The 12,415-nt window shown below is 38.0% G+C and overlaps 12 non-coding genes across 12 annotated transcripts; 6 read left to right on the top strand and 6 right to left on the bottom strand.

Annotated features, from left to right (window-relative positions):
* Positions 1-2,519: 2,519 nt before the first annotated feature.
* On the bottom strand, positions 2,520-2,593 carry TRNAT-AGU (transfer RNA threonine (anticodon AGU)). The gene has a single exon. It is a non-coding gene; the product is annotated as a tRNA-Thr (tRNA).
* A 1,684-nt stretch (positions 2,594-4,277) lies between these two features.
* On the top strand, positions 4,278-4,359 carry TRNAS-UGA (transfer RNA serine (anticodon UGA)). The gene has a single exon. It is a non-coding gene; the product is annotated as a tRNA-Ser (tRNA).
* Positions 4,360-5,642: 1,283 nt separating this feature from the next.
* TRNAT-AGU (transfer RNA threonine (anticodon AGU)) lies at positions 5,643-5,716 on the bottom strand. Its single transcript has one exon. It is a non-coding gene; the product is annotated as a tRNA-Thr (tRNA).
* A 122-nt stretch (positions 5,717-5,838) lies between these two features.
* On the top strand, positions 5,839-5,920 carry TRNAS-UGA (transfer RNA serine (anticodon UGA)). Its single transcript has one exon. It is a non-coding gene; the product is annotated as a tRNA-Ser (tRNA).
* A 1,282-nt stretch (positions 5,921-7,202) lies between these two features.
* On the bottom strand, positions 7,203-7,276 carry TRNAT-AGU (transfer RNA threonine (anticodon AGU)). The gene has a single exon. It is a non-coding gene; the product is annotated as a tRNA-Thr (tRNA).
* Positions 7,277-7,398: 122 nt separating this feature from the next.
* TRNAS-UGA (transfer RNA serine (anticodon UGA)) lies at positions 7,399-7,480 on the top strand. The gene has a single exon. It is a non-coding gene; the product is annotated as a tRNA-Ser (tRNA).
* Positions 7,481-8,762: 1,282 nt separating this feature from the next.
* TRNAT-AGU (transfer RNA threonine (anticodon AGU)) lies at positions 8,763-8,836 on the bottom strand. The gene has a single exon. It is a non-coding gene; the product is annotated as a tRNA-Thr (tRNA).
* A 122-nt stretch (positions 8,837-8,958) lies between these two features.
* Positions 8,959-9,040, top strand: TRNAS-UGA (transfer RNA serine (anticodon UGA)). The gene has a single exon. It is a non-coding gene; the product is annotated as a tRNA-Ser (tRNA).
* A 1,282-nt stretch (positions 9,041-10,322) lies between these two features.
* TRNAT-AGU (transfer RNA threonine (anticodon AGU)) lies at positions 10,323-10,396 on the bottom strand. The gene has a single exon. It is a non-coding gene; the product is annotated as a tRNA-Thr (tRNA).
* A 122-nt stretch (positions 10,397-10,518) lies between these two features.
* TRNAS-UGA (transfer RNA serine (anticodon UGA)) lies at positions 10,519-10,600 on the top strand. The gene has a single exon. It is a non-coding gene; the product is annotated as a tRNA-Ser (tRNA).
* Positions 10,601-11,882: 1,282 nt separating this feature from the next.
* On the bottom strand, positions 11,883-11,956 carry TRNAT-AGU (transfer RNA threonine (anticodon AGU)). Its single transcript has one exon. It is a non-coding gene; the product is annotated as a tRNA-Thr (tRNA).
* A 122-nt stretch (positions 11,957-12,078) lies between these two features.
* TRNAS-UGA (transfer RNA serine (anticodon UGA)) lies at positions 12,079-12,160 on the top strand. The gene has a single exon. It is a non-coding gene; the product is annotated as a tRNA-Ser (tRNA).
* The last annotated feature ends 255 nt before the right edge of the window (positions 12,161-12,415 follow it).

Below are 12,415 nucleotides of genomic sequence, written 5' to 3'. Positions count from 1 at the left end.
TTAAATGGACTCTGTCACCAGTTTATCAATTCCCAATTTCCTAACTAGCCTAATAGGCGCTATGATGCTGATAACTACAGTGTGATTTTTTTTTTTTTAAAAAAACGTTTATTTGCAAAGTTATGAGCATTTATTTATATATACTAATGTAGTTCTAATAGCCAAATAGGAGATGACTCCTTTTTACTCTGGGCAGCTAATGTTTTCTGTATGACGCTGTCCAATCAGCATACAACTTCTCCCCCTTCCCTGTCCAGCAAGACAGTGTGATCATATAGTACACTGCGTCCATTCCCGACTGTGTTTTCAACAGGTGATATCTTCGGTTCTGTCACAGCTAGAACTGTGATTTTGGTGTCATATGAAAGAGTAGAATCCAGTCTTTCAAATGCCACCAAATCTGCTTTTTTAGGTGGCCCACAGCCCGAGATATGGCTGTATGAATTGATCCTCCTTCCCTGTAGCTTGAGTTTCACAATGTGTGTGAAGCAACTTCATGCTGATAGGACAGCATCAGATGCTGAGAGTCAGCTCCACCTCAGGAGAATTGCTGCTGTTACCTCCCAGATGTCTAATAAAGGCTAAATTACATATTTAGAAAATGCTCATAATTTTGCAAATAATAAACATTTTTTTTACTACAAATCACCCTGTAGTTATCAGCAGCAAAGCACCAATTAGACTAGTTAGGAGTTAGGGACCTGATAAACTGGTAACAGAGTCCCTTTAAGAGCTCTTCAAAAGTTTTTCCCACAATGGATGTTAAGCTTACTGGTCTATAATTACTTTGTATTGAACTTACTACTTATAGAAAACTCAATGACATTCATGGGGTCTCTGTCACCAATGAAAAACCCGATAGATTTTTAATTGCCTATAAAGAATTTGATTCATCATAAACTTTAGTTATGTAAACTTAAATAATAAACAAGTGAATAACCTAAAGCAACAAATAGCAAGGCACTGCTGAGATTTGAACTCAGGATCTCCTGTTTACTACACAGGCGCTTTAACCAACTAAGCCACAGCACCAAAGCACTTTTCTTCTCATGTGTCCTACCACACAGCTCAGTTCAGAGCAAAAGACTGATCTCATATTTTAGGCTAGCCCCTTAGGTGTAGTTGCCAGAAGTCTTAACAGTCAGGGTACGTAAGTTGTGATGGCCGAGTGGTTAAGGCGTTGGATTTGAAAGCCAATGGGGTCCCCCTGCACAGGTTCAAGTCCTGTTCACAACGTTCTCTTTTAAGAAGAGAACTTCCAGAAACATATTAAAGTTTGTCACCTATAGAAAGAGTTATTTTAATTCCATCCTCTTTATCACTGATTAATTACATTAATAATAGTGGTTCCAGCTGTGCCCCTGGCTTACAACTCTGAAAAGCGAGCAATATTTAGAGTATAAATCACTATAACTACAGCATCCCATTTGTCCAGACTTTTATTTTCCTCTTGATAAAAACAAATCAGGTTGGTTGGACAACTTCTGTCCTTAGTAAATCTCTGCTTGCTGTCAATTATAATACTATTTTCTGTCACATACTCCTGTATATAGTCCCTTAAATGGACTCTGTCACCAGTTTATCAATTCCCAATTTCCTAACTAGCCTAATAGGCGCTATGATGCTGATAACTACAGTGTGATTTGTTTTTTTTTTTTTAAAAAACGTTTATTTGCAAAGTTATGAGCATTTATTTATATATACTAATGTAGCTCTAATAGCCAAATAGGAGATGACTCCTTTTTACTCTGGGCAGCTAATGTTTTCTGTATGACGCTGTCCAATCAGCATACAACTTCTCCCCCTTCCCTGTCCAGCAACACAGTGTGATCATATAGTACACTGCGTCCATTCCCGACTGTGTTTTCAACAGGTGATATCTTCGGTTCTGTCACAGCTAGAACTGTGATTTTGGTGTCATATGAAAGAGTAGAATCCAGTCTTTCAAATGCCACCAAATCTGCTTTTTTAGGTGGCCCACAGCCCGAGATATGGCTGTTTGAATTGATCCTCCTTCCCTGTAGCTTGAGTTTCACAATGTGTGTGAAGCAACTTCATGCTGATAGGACAGCATCAGATGCTGAGAGTCAGCTCCACCTCAGGAGAATTGCTGCTGTTACCTCCCAGATGTCTAATAAAGGCTAAATTACATATTTAGAAAATGCTCATAATTTTGCAAATAATAAACATTTTTTTTTACTACAAATCACCCTGTAGTTATCAGCAGCAAAGCACCAATTAGACTAGTTAGGAGTTAGGGACCTGATAAACTGGTAACAGAGTCCCTTTAAGAGCTCTTCAAAAGTTTTTCCCACAATGGATGTTAAGCTTACTGGTCTATAATTACTTTGTATTGAACTTACTACTTATAGAAAACTCAATGACATTCATGGGGTCTCTGTCACCAATGAAAAACCCGATAGATTTTTAATTGCCTATAAAGAATTTGATTCATCATAAACTTTAGTTATGTAAACTTAAATAATAAACAAGTGAATAACCTAAAGCAACAAATAGCAAGGCACTGCTGAGATTTGAACTCAGGATCTCCTGTTTACTAGACAGGCGCTTTAACCAACTAAGCCACAGCACCAAAGCACTTTTCTTCTCATGTGTCCTACCACACAGCTCAGTTCAGAGCAAAAGACTGATCTCATATTTTAGGCTAGCCCCTTAGGTGTAGTTGCCAGAAGTCTTAACAGTCAGGGTACGTAAGTTGTGATGGCCGAGTGGTTAAGGCGTTGGATTTGAAAGCCAATGGGGTCCCCCTGCACAGGTTCAAGTCCTGTTCACAACGTTCTCTTTTAAGAAGAGAACTTCCAGAAACATATTAAAGTTTGTCACCTATAGAAAGAGTTATTTTAATTCCATCCTCTTTATCACTGATTAATTACATTAATAATAGTGGTTCCAGCTGTGCCCCTGGCTTACAACTCTGAAAAGCGAGCAATATTTAGAGTATAAATCACTATAACTACAGCATCCCATTTGTCCAGACTTTTATTTTCCTCTTGATAAAAACAAATCAGGTTGGTTGGACAACTTCTGTCCTTAGTAAATCTCTGCTTGCTGTCAATTATAATACTATTTTCTGTCACATACTCCTGTATATAGTCCCTTAAATGGACTCTGTCACCAGTTTATCAATTCCCAATTTCCTAACTAGCCTAATAGGCGCTATGATGCTGATAACTACAGTGTGATTTGTTTTTTTTTTTTTAAAAAACGTTTATTTGCAAAGTTATGAGCATTTATTTATATATACTAATGTAGCTCTAATAGCCAAATAGGAGATGACTCCTTTTTACTCTGGGCAGCTAATGTTTTCTGTATGACGCTGTCCAATCAGCATACAACTTCTCCCCCTTCCCTGTCCAGCAACACAGTGTGATCATATAGTACACTGCGTCCATTCCCGACTGTGTTTTCAACAGGTGATATCTTCGGTTCTGTCACAGCTAGAACTGTGATTTTGGTGTCATATGAAAGAGTAGAATCCAGTCTTTCAAATGCCACCAAATCTGCTTTTTTAGGTGGCCCACAGCCCGAGATATGGCTGTTTGAATTGATCCTCCTTCCCTGTAGCTTGAGTTTCACAATGTGTGTGAAGCAACTTCATGCTGATAGGACAGCATCAGATGCTGAGAGTCAGCTCCACCTCAGGAGAATTGCTGCTGTTACCTCCCAGATGTCTAATAAAGGCTAAATTACATATTTAGAAAATGCTCATAATTTTGCAAATAATAAACATTTTTTTTTACTACAAATCACCCTGTAGTTATCAGCAGCAAAGCACCAATTAGACTAGTTAGGAGTTAGGGACCTGATAAACTGGTAACAGAGTCCCTTTAAGAGCTCTTCAAAAGTTTTTCCCACAATGGATGTTAAGCTTACTGGTCTATAATTACTTTGTATTGAACTTACTACTTATAGAAAACTCAATGACATTCATGGGGTCTCTGTCACCAATGAAAAACCCGATAGATTTTTAATTGCCTATAAAGAATTTGATTCATCATAAACTTTAGTTATGTAAACTTAAATAATAAACAAGTGAATAACGTAAAGCAACAAATAGCAAGGCACTGCTGAGATTTGAAGTCAGGATCTCCGGTTTACTAGACAGGTGCTTTAACCAACTAAGCCACAGCACCAAAGCACTTTTCTTCTCATGGTGTCCTACCACACAGCTCAGTTCAGAGCAAAAGACTGATCTCATATTTTAGGCTAGCCCCTTAGGTGTAGTTGCCAGAAGTCTTAACAGTCAGGGTACGTAAGTTGTGATGGCCGAGTGGTTAAGGCGTTGGATTTGAAATCCAATGGGGTCCCCCTGCACAGGTTCAAGTCCTGTTCACAACATTCTCATTTAAGAAGAGAACTTCCAGAAACATATTAAAGTTTGTCACCTATAGAAAGAGTTATTTTAATTCCATCCTCTTTATCACTGATTAATTACATTAATAATAGTGGTTCCAGCTGTGCCCCTGGCTTACAACTCTGAAAAGCGAGCAATATTTAGAGTATAAATCACTATAACTACAGCATCCCATTTGTCCAGACTTTTATTTTCCTCTTGATAAAAACAAATCAGGTTGGTTGGACAACTTCTGTCCTTAGTAAATCTCTGCTTGCTGTCAATTATAATACTATTTTCTGTCACATACTCCTGTATATAGTCCCTTAAATGGACTCTGTCACCAGTTTATCAATTCCCAATTTCCTAACTAGCCTAATAGGCGCTATGATGCTGATAACTACAGTGTGATTTGTTTTTTTTTTTTAAAAAACGTTTATTTGCAAAGTTATGAGCATTTATTTATATATACTAATGTAGCTCTAATAGCCAAATAGGAGATGACTCCTTTTTACTCTGGGCAGCTAATGTTTTCTGTATGACGCTGTCCAATCAGCATACAACTTCTCCCCCTTCCCTGTCCAGCAACACAGTGTGATCATATAGTACACTGCGTCCATTCCCGACTGTGTTTTCAACAGGTGATATCTTCGGTTCTGTCACAGCTAGAACTGTGATTTTGGTGTCATATGAAAGAGTAGAATCCAGTCTTTCAAATGCCACCAAATCTGCTTTTTTTAGGTGGCCCACAGCCCGAGATATGGCTGTTTGAATTGATCCTCCTTCCCTGTAGCTTGAGTTTCACAATGTGTGTGAAGCAACTTCATGCTGATAGGACAGCATCAGATGCTGAGAGTCAGCTCCACCTCAGGAGAATTGCTGCTGTTACCTCCCAGATGTCTAATAAAGGCTAAATTACATATTTAGAAAATGCTCATAATTTTGCAAATAATAAACATTTTTTTTTACTACAAATCACCCTGTAGTTATCAGCAGCAAAGCACCAATTAGACTAGTTAGGAGTTAGGGACCTGATAAACTGGTAACAGAGTCCCTTTAAGAGCTCTTCAAAAGTTTTTCCCACAATGGATGTTAAGCTTACTGGTCTATAATTACTTTGTATTGAACTTACTACTTATAGAAAACTCAATGACATTCATGGGGTCTCTGTCACCAATGAAAAACCCGATAGATTTTTAATTGCCTATAAAGAATTTGATTCATCATAAACTTTAGTTATGTAAACTTAAATAATAAACAAGTGAATAACCTAAAGCAACAAATAGCAAGGCACTGCTGAGATTTGAACTCAGGATCTCCTGTTTACTAGACAGGCGCTTTAACCAACTAAGCCACAGCACCAAAGCACTTTTCTTCTCATGTGTCCTACCACACAGCTCAGTTCAGAGCAAAAGACTGATCTCATATTTTAGGCTAGCCCCTTAGGTGTAGTTGCCAGAAGTCTTAACAGTCAGGGTACGTAAGTTGTGATGGCCGAGTGGTTAAGGCGTTGGATTTGAAATCCAATGGGGTCCCCCTGCACAGGTTCAAGTCCTGTTCACAACGTTCTCTTTTAAGAAGAGAACTTCCAGAAACATATTCAAGTTTGTCACCTATAGAAAGAGCTATTTTAATTCCATCCTCTTTATCACTGATTAATTACATTAATAATAGTGGTTCCAGCTGTGCCCCTGGCTTACAACTCTGAAAAGCGAGCAATATTTAGAGTATAAATCACTAGAACTACAGCATCCCATTTGTCCAGACTTTTATTTTCCTCTTGATAAAAACAAATCAGGTTGGTTGGACAACTTCTGTCCTTAGTAAATCTCTGCTTGCTGTCAATTATAATACTATTTTCTGTCACATACTCCTGTATATAGTCCCTTAAATGGACTCTGTCACCAGTTTATCAATTCCCAATTTCCTAACTAGCCTAATAGGCGCTATGATGCTGATAACTACAGTGTGATTTGTTTTTTTTTTTTAAAAAACGTTTATTTGCAAAGTTATGAGCATTTATTTATATATACTAATGTAGCTCTAATAGCCAAATAGGAGATGACTCCTTTTTACTCTGGGCAGCTAATGTTTTCTGTATGACGCTGTCCAATCAGCATACAACTTCTCCCCCTTCCCTGTCCAGCAACACAGTGTGATCATATAGTACACTGCGTCCATTCCCGACTGTGTTTTCAACAGGTGATATCTTCGGTTCTGTCACAGCTAGAACTGTGATTTTGGTGTCATATGAAAGAGTAGAATCCAGTCTTTCAAATGCCACCAAATCTGCTTTTTTAGGTGGCCCACAGCCCGAGATATGGCTGTTTGAATTGATCCTCCTTCCCTGTAGCTTGAGTTTCACAATGTGTGTGAAGCAACTTCATGCTGATAGGACAGCATCAGATGCTGAGAGTCAGCTCCACCTCAGGAGAATTGCTGCTGTTACCTCCCAGATGTCTAATAAAGGCTAAATTACATATTTAGAAAATGCTCATAATTTTGCAAATAATAAACATTTTTTTTTACTACAAATCACCCTGTAGTTATCAGCAGCAAAGCACCAATTAGACTAGTTAGGAGTTAGGGACCTGATAAACTGGTAACAGAGTCCCTTTAAGAGCTCTTCAAAAGTTTTTCCCACAATGGATGTTAAGCTTACTGGTCTATAATTACTTTGTATTGAACTTACTACTTATAGAAAACTCAATGACATTCATGGGGTCTCTGTCACCAATGAAAAACCCGATAGATTTTTAATTGCCTATAAAGAATTTGATTCATCATAAACTTTAGTTATGTAAACTTAAATAATAAACAAGTGAATAACCTAAAGCAACAAATAGCAAGGCACTGCTGAGATTTGAACTCAGGATCTCCTGTTTACTAGACAGGCGCTTTAACCAACTAAGCCACAGCACCAAAGCACTTTTCTTCTCATGTGTCCTACCACACAGCTCAGTTCAGAGCAAAAGACTGATCTCATATTTTAGGCTAGCCCCTTAGGTGTAGTTGCCAGAAGTCTTAACAGTCAGGGTACGTAAGTTGTGATGGCCGAGTGGTTAAGGCGTTGGATTTGAAATCCAATGGGGTCGCCCTGCACAGGTTCAAGTCCTGTTCACAACATTCTCTTTTAAGAAGAGAACTTCCAGAAACATATTAAAGTTTGTCACCTATAGAAAGAGTTATTTTAATTCCATCCTCTTTATCACTGATTAATTACATTAATAATAGTGGTTCCAGCTGTGCCCCTGGCTTACAACTCTGAAAAGCGAGCAATATTTAGAGTATAAATCACTATAACTACAGCATCCCATTTGTCCAGACTTTTATTTTCCTCTTGATAAAAACAAATCAGGTTGGTTGGACAACTTCTGTCCTTAGTAAATCTCTGCTTGCTGTCAATTATAATACTATTTTCTGTCACATACTCCTGTATATAGTCCCTTAAATGGACTCTGTCACCAGTTTATCAATTCCCAATTTCCTAACTAGCCTAATAGGCGCTATGATGCTGATAACTACAGTGTGATTTTTTTTTTTTTTTTAAAAACGTTTATTTGCAAAGTTATGAGCATTTATTTATATATACTAATGTAGTTCTAATAGCCAAATAGGAGATGACTCCTTTTTACTCTGGGCAGCTAATGTTTTCTGTATGACGCTGTCCAATCAGCATACAACTTCTCCCCCTTCCCTGTCCAGCAACACAGTGTGATCATATAGTACACTGCGTCCATTCCCGACTGTGTTTTCAACAGGTGATATCTTCGGTTCTGTCACAGCTAGAACTGTGATTTTGGTGTCATATGAAAGAGTAGAATCCAGTCTTTCAAATGCCACCAAATCTGCTTTTTTTAGGTGGCCCACAGCCCGAGATATGGCTGTTTGAATTGATCCTCCTTCCCTGTAGCTTGAGTTTCACAATGTGTGTGAAGCAACTTCATGCTGATAGGACAGCATCAGATGCTGAGAGTCAGCTCCACCTCAGGAGAATTGCTGCTGTTACCTCCCAGATGTCTAATAAAGGCTAAATTACATATTTAGAAAATGCTCATAATTTTGCAAATAATAAACATTTTTTTTTACTACAAATCACCCTGTAGTTATCAGCAGCAAAGCACCAATTAGACTAGTTAGGAGTTAGGGACCTGATAAACTGGTAACAGAGTCCCTTTAAGAGCTCTTCAAAAGTTTTTCCCACAATGGATGTTAAGCTTACTGGTCTATAATTACTTTGTATTGAACTTACTACTTATAGAAAACTCAATGACATTCATGGGGTCTCTGTCACCAATGAAAAACCCGATAGATTTTTAATTGCCTATAAAGAATTTGATTCATCATAAACTTTAGTTATGTAAACTTAAATAATAAACAAGTGAATAACCTAAAGCAACAAATAGCAAGGCACTGCTGAGATTTGAACTCAGGATCTCCTGTTTACTAGACAGGCGCTTTAACCAACTAAGCCACAGCACCAAAGCACTTTTCTTCTCATGTGTCCTACCACACAGCTCAGTTCAGAGCAAAAGACTGATCTCATATTTTAGGCTAGCCCCTTAGGTGTAGTTGCCAGAAGTCTTAACAGTCAGGGTACGTAAGTTGTGATGGCCGAGTGGTTAAGGCGTTGGATTTGAAATCCAATGGGGTCGCCCTGCACAGGTTCAAGTCCTGTTCACAACATTCTCTTTTAAGAAGAGAACTTCCAGAAACATATTAAAGTTTGTCACCTATAGAAAGAGTTATTTTAATTCCATCCTCTTTATCACTGATTAATTACATTAATAATAGTGGTTCCAGCTGTGCCCCTGGCTTACAACTCTGAAAAGCGAGCAATATTTAGAGTATAAATCACTATAACTACAGCATCCCATTTGTCCAGACTTTTATTTTCCTCTTGATAAAAACAAATCAGGTTGGTTGGACAACTTCTGTCCTTAGTAAATCTCTGCTTGCTGTCAATTATAATACTATTTTCTGTCACATACTCCTGTATATAGTCCCTTAAATGGACTCTGTCACCAGTTTATCAATTCCCAATTTCCTAACTAGCCTAATAGGCGCTATGATGCTGATAACTACAGTGTGATTTTTTTTTTTTTTTTAAAAACGTTTATTTGCAAAGTTATGAGCATTTATTTATATATACTAATGTAGTTCTAATAGCCAAATAGGAGATGACTCCTTTTTACTCTGGGCAGCTAATGTTTTCTGTATGACGCTGTCCAATCAGCATACAACTTCTCCCCCTTCCCTGTCCAGCAACACAGTGTGATCATATAGTACACTGCGTCCATTCCCGACTGTGTTTTCAACAGGTGATATCTTCGGTTCTGTCACAGCTAGAACTGTGATTTTGGTGTCATATGAAAGAGTAGAATCCAGTCTTTCAAATGCCACCAAATCTGCTTTTTTTAGGTGGCCCACAGCCCGAGATATGGCTGTTTGAATTGATCCTCCTTCCCTGTAGCTTGAGTTTCACAATGTGTGTGAAGCAACTTCATGCTGATAGGACAGCATCAGATGCTGAGAGTCAGCTCCACCTCAGGAGAATTGCTGCTGTTACCTCCCAGATGTCTAATAAAGGCTAAATTACATATTTAGAAAATGCTCATAATTTTGCAAATAATAAACATTTTTTTTTACTACAAATCACCCTGTAGTTATCAGCAGCAAAGCACCAATTAGACTAGTTAGGAGTTAGGGACCTGATAAACTGGTAACAGAGTCCCTTTAAGAGCTCTTCAAAAGTTTTTCCCACAATGGATGTTAAGCTTACTGGTCTATAATTACTTTGTATTGAACTTACTACTTATAGAAAACTCAATGACATTCATGGGGTCTCTGTCACCAATGAAAAACCCGATAGATTTTTAATTGCCTATAAAGAATTTGATTCATCATAAACTTTAGTTATGTAAACTTAAATAATAAACAAGTGAATAACCTAAAGCAACAAATAGCAAGGCACTGCTGAGATTTGAACTCAGGATCTCCTGTTTACTAGACAGGCGCTTTAACCAACTAAGCCACAGCACCAAAGCACTTTTCTTCTCATGTGTCCTACCACACAGCTCAGTTCAGAGCAAAAGACTGATCTCATATTTTAGGCTAGCCCCTTAGGTGTAGTTGCCAGAAGTCTTAATAGTCAGGGTACGTAAGTTGTGATGGCCGAGTGGTTAAGGCGTTGGATTTGAAATCCAATGGGGTCCCCCTGCACAGGTTCAAGTCCTGTTCACAACGTTCTCTTTTAAGAAGAGAACTTCCAGAAACATATTAAAGTTTGTCACCTATAGAAAGAGTTATTTTAATTCCATCCTCTTTATCACTGATTAATTACATTAATAATAGTGGTTCCAGCTGTGCCCCTGGCTTACAACTCTGAAAAGCGAGCAATATTTAGAGTATAAATCACTATAACTACAGCATCCCATTTGTCCAGACTTTTATTTTCCTCTTGATAAAAACAAATCAGGTTGGTTGGACAACTTCTGTCCTTAGTAAATCTCTGCTTGCTGTCAATTATAATACTATTTTCTGTCACATACTCCTGTATATAGTCCCTTAAATGGACTCTGTCACCAGTTTATCAATTCCCAATTTCCTAACTAGCCTAATAGGCGCTATGATGCTGATAACTACAGTGTGATTTGTTTTTTTTTTTTAAAAAACGTTTATTTGCAAAGTTATGAGCATTTATTTATATATACTAATGTAGCTCTAATAGCCAAATAGGAGATGACTCCTTTTTACTCTGGGCAGCTAATGTTTTCTGTATGACGCTGTCCAATCAGCATACAACTTCTCCCCCTTCCCTGTCCAGCAACACAGTGTGATCATATAGTACACTGCGTCCATTCCCGACTGTGTTTTCAACAGGTGATATCTTCGGTTCTGTCACAGCTAGAACTGTGATTTTGGTGTCATATGAAAGAGTAGAATCCAGTCTTTCAAATGCCACCAAATCTGCTTTTTTAGGTGGCCCACAGCCCGAGATATGGCTGTTTGAATTGATCCTCCTTCCCTGTAGCTTGAGTTTCACAATGTGTGTGAAGCAACTTCATGCTGATAGGACAGCATCAGATGCTGAGAGTCAGCTCCACCTCAGGAGAATTGCTGCTGTTACCTCCCAGATGTCTAATAAAGGCTAAATTACATATTTAGAAAATGCTCATAATTTTGCAAATAATAAACATTTTTTTTTACTACAAATCACCCTGTAGTTATCAGCAGCAAAGCACCAATTAGACTAGTTAGGAGTTAGGGACCTGATAAACTGGTAACAGAGTCCCTTTAAGAGCTCTTCAAAAGTTTTTCCCACAATGGATGTTAAGCTTACTGGTCTATAATTACTTTGTATTGAACTTACTACTTATAGAAAACTCAATGACATTCATGGGGTCTCTGTCACCAATGAAAAACCCGATAGATTTTTAATTGCCTATAAAGAATTTGATTCATCATAAACTTTAGTTATGTAAACTTAAATAATAAACAAGTGAATAACCTAAAGCAACAAATAGCAAGGCACTGCTGAGATTTGAACTCAGGATCTCCTGTTTACTAGACAGGCGCTTTAACCAACTAAGCCACAGCACCAAAGCACTTTTCTTCTCATGTGTCCTACCACACAGCTCAGTTCAGAGCAAAAGACTGATCTCATATTTTAGGCTAGCCCCTTAGGTGTAGTTGCCAGAAGTCTTAACAGTCAGGGTACGTAAGTTGTGATGGCCGAGTGGTTAAGGCGTTGGATTTGAAATCCAATGGGGTCCCCCTGCACAGGTTCAAGTCCTGTTCACAACGTTCTCTTTTAAGAAGAGAACTTCCAGAAACATATTCAAGTTTGTCACCTATAGAAAGAGCTATTTTAATTCCATCCTCTTTATCACTGATTAATTACATTAATAATAGTGGTTCCAGCTGTGCCCCTGGCTTACAACTCTGAAAAGCGAGCAATATTTAGAGTATAAATCACTAGAACTACAGCATCCCATTTGTCCAGACTTTTATTTTCCTCTTGATAAAAACAAATCAGGTTGGTTGGACAACTTCTGTCCT

This window comes from Rhinoderma darwinii, chromosome 3 (assembly GCF_050947455.1).
Source record: "Rhinoderma darwinii isolate aRhiDar2 chromosome 3, aRhiDar2.hap1, whole genome shotgun sequence".
Lineage (NCBI taxonomy): Eukaryota > Metazoa > Chordata > Amphibia > Anura > Rhinodermatidae > Rhinoderma > Rhinoderma darwinii.
The sequence above is the reverse complement of the archived record's forward strand: the minus strand, read 5'-3'. Positions and strand labels throughout refer to the sequence as shown.